Source organism: Mus caroli, chromosome 16, assembly GCF_900094665.2.
Source record: "Mus caroli chromosome 16, CAROLI_EIJ_v1.1, whole genome shotgun sequence".
NCBI lineage: Eukaryota > Metazoa > Chordata > Mammalia > Rodentia > Muridae > Mus > Mus caroli.
In genome coordinates this window covers 13,298,318-13,303,940 of record NC_034585.1, presented here as the reverse complement: position 1 = coordinate 13,303,940, position 5,623 = coordinate 13,298,318, and the positions used below count along the sequence as shown (strand labels likewise).

The following is a 5,623-nucleotide window of genomic DNA, read 5'->3' as shown; positions in this document are numbered from 1 at the left end:
AACCTAGACCACGGAGGCTTTGAGATGATGTTTTCGAAGGCCATTTTGGTGGCCAATCATGAGTGGAGATAATACTGCGATCTGCACCTGTGTCTAACAACCTCCAAAGTTAACATGGGGCGATCTCCTAATTCCATTGATAAGAAAGTGAACTGAGAACCTGTAGAACCTAGTCCACTCTCTCCTCTTATTTATTATTTGCTGGAAAATATTTATGCAAACTTGGCAACAGTAATAATTGAGCAATTCTATCTCCTGGGGAGATAACTGAAATGCTGCTGGGGGAGGCCACTAAGATTTTCACAACTCCCGTATAATCTGGATCAATCACTCCAGGGGTAATTTGTAATCCTTTTAAAGCAGAAGATGAGTGGCCAAGCAATAGTCCTATAGTATCTTTGGGAAGGGGGCCTTTAAAATCTGTATCTATGGGCCGTACCCCCATCTGTGGGGTTAATACAAGTCTGGTGGTGGAGTGGAGGTCCAATCCTGCGGAGCCAGTAGTGGCTCTCCGTGGTCTCTCGGATGATGGAGAGACTGCCAAGGTTTCGTCTGGTCTTTCTGAAGAGCCCCATATATTTGAGAGCCCTGGGGATATGGGCCCTGTTGTCCGTTTTTTGGCCTAGCGCCACCATATCCTGCTTGTAATGGTCAGCCTTCTATGTCCTTTGTTGATCTGCACTCATTAGCCCAATATTTTCCTTTTCTACATTTATGGCATATTCTTGACTGTCTAGGTTTATCTAATGGAGTCCTTTTCTCATTTTCGGGGCATTGTCTTCTAAAATGTCCTCTCTGGCCACATTTATAACAAGTATCATTATTAGATCTACCTAATTGTACTACAGCTGCCGCCAGGCCTGCATTGGTTAANGGGCCCCCTAGTTCTCTGCAAACCTTCATCCAAACTTCTAAACCTTTATGTTCATAGGGTGTAATAGCTGCTCTACACTCCTTAGTGCATTGCTCATACACTAGCTGTTTTACCAAAGGCATAGCTCTATCAGGGTCTCCAAAAATTCTAGCGGCTGCTTCAACGAGGCATGCTACAAAGTCTGAAAATGGTTCTATGGGACCCTGCAAGATTTTCATAAGATTGCCTGAGACTGTGCCTTTGTTCAGCAATGCCTTCCAGGCTTTGGTAGCTACCTCGTTTATTTGGGCATAGGCTGCTTCAGGATAATTTGTTTGATCTAAAGCGAAACGTCCTAAACCTAGAAGCATGTCTGCATCCCAATGTCTCTGAGGATCTTGTCCTGGGGCTAAATTTGCTGCTGCCTGACTGTTTGCATATTCATAGGACAAGGACTTCCAGTCTAAATACTGTCCGGAAGACAAACAAGCCCGAGTAATATTATTCCAGTCCCCTGGGGTGAGGCAATTTCTAGCAAGCACCTCGACCTGTGCAACTACAAAAGCTGCACTCACCCCGTAGGTATGGACTGACTTAGCCAGTTGCTTAATAGTTTTAAAATCTATTGGCTCATGATACCGTCGTCCCTGGCCATCTAAGAAGACAGGGAAAGTCAGTTCAGCTTCCTTCCAAACCTCTGGGTACAATGAGGTACCTTGTTTACCAGCTTTTGTGGATTCCTTTTTTCCTGTATACTCAGGGTTAAGAGGTGGAGCGGTTGGCACTTTCGATTTTACTCTTTTGCCAGCCGACCCCCCTTTTTTTTAAAGGATTGGTTTTGTATGACCAATCTGGATCATACCTATCCCTCTCATACCGAGCTGCCTCTTCTTCTAGCTTCCTCATCTTTATCAAGCTCTGAGTCACTGGAGTCAGAACTTGCTGAACTTATTGTTAAGTCTTTTAATGAGGGATATCTTTTTGCTATTTCCTTTCCTTTCTCATTATTTCCTTTTCCTTTTGAATTTGCCTTTTCTCCCTTTTCCTTTTCTCTCTCTTTTTCACCCCTTTTCTTTCTTTTACTTATGTGTTTCCTATCTTCCTCTGACATACTTTCTTGTTCCGTGAAAATTTTCTGACCTGCCTTAAATGCTTCTATCATACAAAAGCAGAGGCCAGAAATTACAAAAAACGAAACAAAAACACTAAGAGCTACCCACACTAGGTCTACGGGCGAGAAAAACATATCCCTCCTTTTAACCAGGGATCAATTTGGGAGACTTACTGGTACCACCATTCCTCAGCTGAAGAGTTCTGAATCCACGAGATCCTTGGTTCCCCTTGCCGGCCACTAATTTGTTGCACTCACCTCGTCCAGCAAGAAAAAACGCAACACTGTCGGATTCTTCTCAACAGCCTTTTTTATTTCAGGAACACCTCGATGCTACAGGAACTCCGGAAACCCAGGGAGGACTGCTTATATACACCCCACCACTGGGGAGAGCTATGTGTCCTCTTGGGATTGGTCAGTCTGCCGGCACTTTGATTTGTATGCACCTGCTCGGGAGGGGTTGGCACCAGATTCGGGCTAGCGCCTGCGCAGTGGCGTTGTTTACTGTGACGGTGTACTGGAGGCTGGCACCATCTTTTAGGCGCCCGGCTGCCTACAGAGATCTCTAACAAATGAGATAAAAACAGTAATAAGCCTTCCAGCTATTAACAATAACAGGGCCAGATAGACTTGCAGCAGAAGTCTAACATCTTCATAGGATATCTACATATGGACCTCTTTAAATGATTTTTAAAAAATTGAATTTGAGCACTAACAGATTCCTTCTATGAAGCCAATATCTCTGTAATACCAATACCAAGTAAACACACACACACACACACACATACACACAAACTATAAATTTCCAAGATGGACATATCCTCAAATATGCTAATCAAATACTTGCAAACATAGCAAAGACAACAAAAGATTATTCACAGTGACCAAGGTGAGTTCATCCCTGAGATGCAGAGATGGTTCAGCATATGCAGGTCAATAAATGTAGTAAATTATATGAATTGGCCTAAAGAAAAAAATTACACAGTCATCTCAATAGATGCAAAAAAAAAAGCATTTAACAAAATTCAATATATCTTCATGATAAAAGTCCTATAGAATTTAGGGCTAGAAGGAACAAACTTCAACACAATAAAAACAACAAATGAGAAACCCACAGCCAACATCCTAAACAGGAAAAGGTTGGAGGAATGCTACAGAAGTCAAGAGCAAAACAGGTATGTCCTCTGTCCCTGCTCCTTTAAAATATTGTGCTAGTACTTCCCTAGCTGGAGCAGGAGAGCAATAGAGACAAAGGGGTAGAGATAGAGAATAAGAAGTAAAGCTATCACTCTTTTCAGGTGGCATATTATTCATTAGAGATCCCAAATTCTATCAGAAAAATTCTAGAAGCAATACACAACTTTGGCTGTGCTGGAGGATACAGAATCAACTTGCACAACTAGTTTGTTTTTTAATACTTCAACAACATACATACAAAGGAGGAGACCATGGGCACACTCCTATTTGCAATAGCCTCAAAAATAATCAGTTATCCAGGAATAAACCTAACCAAGGAAGAGAAGGATCTCTACAAAGAAACCTTTCACCTCTGAAGAGACAGAGAAAGATACTAGAATATGGAAAGACATCCCACGTTCACGTAGTTGTAGAATTAATATTGTAAACATGACCATTTTGTTAAAATATATTTACAGATTTAGTACCACCTCAATCAAAATCCTGAAGTCATTCTTCACGGAAATTGAAAAAAAAAACCTATCCTAAAATTCACATGGAACCACAAAAAATCCTGATAGTTAAAACAATCCAGAGCAAAAAGACCAGCGTTGGAGGGATTACCGTTCCCAAACTTAAGGTACCTTACAGACCCATAGTAATAAGAACAGTACTGCCTCAGTACAAAAATAGACATGCAGACTAGTGGAACAAAATTAAAGTCCTGAACAATATTTGAGAAAAATGCTAAAAACTGAAGCTCAGAAAAGAAAGCATCTTCAACAAACTGTGTTGGGAAAGCTGGATGCCTACATGCAGGAGAATGAAGTTAGACCTTTATCTTTCACTTGCACAGAAATCATCTCCAAGTGGATCAAAGAGACGTGAAGCAGGAGAGAAACACTGTGTCTAAGAGAAAATGCACCTGCTCCCTACGTGCTACAGGTGCAGTGAAGGACATCTTCATCTGTCCAAGGATGGACATAAATGAGACCTCATAAAATGAGACCATATAAAATGAGAATGCTTCTGCACAGGTGAACTACAGTCAACCAACAGACGAGGAAGCCCAGAAATGGCAGAGAATCCTTGGCAGGTACATATCTGGCAGAGGCTTAATATCCTGAATATATAAAGAACTCAGAAAACAAAGAATCAAAAAAAGAATGACTCCTTTGAAAAGCGGGCCTGAAACAGGGACAAAGAGTTAGAAGAAGAAGAAGAAGAAGAAGAAGAAGAAGAAGAAGAAGAAGAAGAAGAAGAAGAAGAAGAAGAAGAAGAAGAAGAAGAAGAAGAGGAAGAAGAAGAATGGCTAAGAGAGTGTTCATCAATCCTAGCAACTAGGGAAATGCAAACAATTTTTATAAAAATCATTTTATCCCTAGCAAAATGGCAAAGATAAACAAAAGAAACCTGCACGGGTTTTGGGATTGCACACTGTTGCAGCCACCTTTGTTAATCAGTGTAGAGAATTCTCAAAAATCTAAAAATTTCCCCTATGACTCAGCTATACAACACACAAATGTCCCCAAAACTCGGTATCCTACTCCACAGATACTGGATTGGGTTGTCTGCTTAGAGAGCACTTCTGCAGGTCGGTGTGTGACAGAAATAGAGATGCTCTAGGAGGAAAGCCTGATAGGGAATTCAGTGCTAAAGGTGACCCTGTTCACATCAAGAGGAGGGGTCCCCAGGGAGTTGAGGGTTGGTTGAAAGAGGAGATCCTGCAAGTAGGATGGAGAGGTCTGGAAAGACAAGCAGAAAGGGCCAGGTGAGCTCTGGGTCTGAGCCAAGCCTGCGTTGGGTCTTCAGTGAATGAGTTGAAGTAGGAGGAGGGGTGCCCACAAACATGTTACTGTGCTGAGGGTGAGAATGGAGAACAGGTGTGGTCACTAAGCGCCCCAGGTGGAAGTGTCTCTAGGTATTTGTGGGTTAAAAATGGGGTTCTGCGTCCGCCCAGGGTTCAGGCTGCTGGGCAAGACAGGACATAGGAAGTCTGATTTCACACTCCACACCACCGCCGGGAGGTGGGAAGGTGCAGTCTGGGGTTCCCATGGAACTACTGGAGTTGGCTCAGGGTCCCCAGGCCTGCACCGAGGCCGAGGACAACAGGTTCTAGCTCTTGGACACTGCAGACACTGCTGGATGTCGTGGAAGAGCTGAGAACAGAGTGGGGGCCCATGGGTGGGCTCTGGCCTGGGGCCTAAGGGAAAAGGGCAGGAGGAGAGCACTCCTGTAGGTTCTGGCATGTGGGGAGGAGAGAGTCTCTGGATTGTTTGGTGGACTGCTTTGTATGGCAGAAGCCATGGCTGGAAACACTGAGAGGCCTCCTGTGGGAGGTTAGATGCATGGGAGGTTAGAGGGGACCTGCTCCATTGCTCCAGCACAGCGGATCCAGATGAGAAGAGGCAATCCATGGTTTTAAGGCATTTATGGGGGGGGGAGAGAGAGAGAGAGAGAGAGAGAGAGAGAGAGAGAGAGAG

General features: G+C 43.5%; 1 protein-coding gene across 1 annotated transcript in view; it reads left to right on the top strand.

Moving 5' to 3' along the window:
• Positions 1–5,623, top strand: part of LOC110311725 (sperm-associated antigen 6) — a 92,566-nt gene that overhangs the window by 18,885 nt on the left and 68,058 nt on the right. The window lies entirely within an intron of this gene.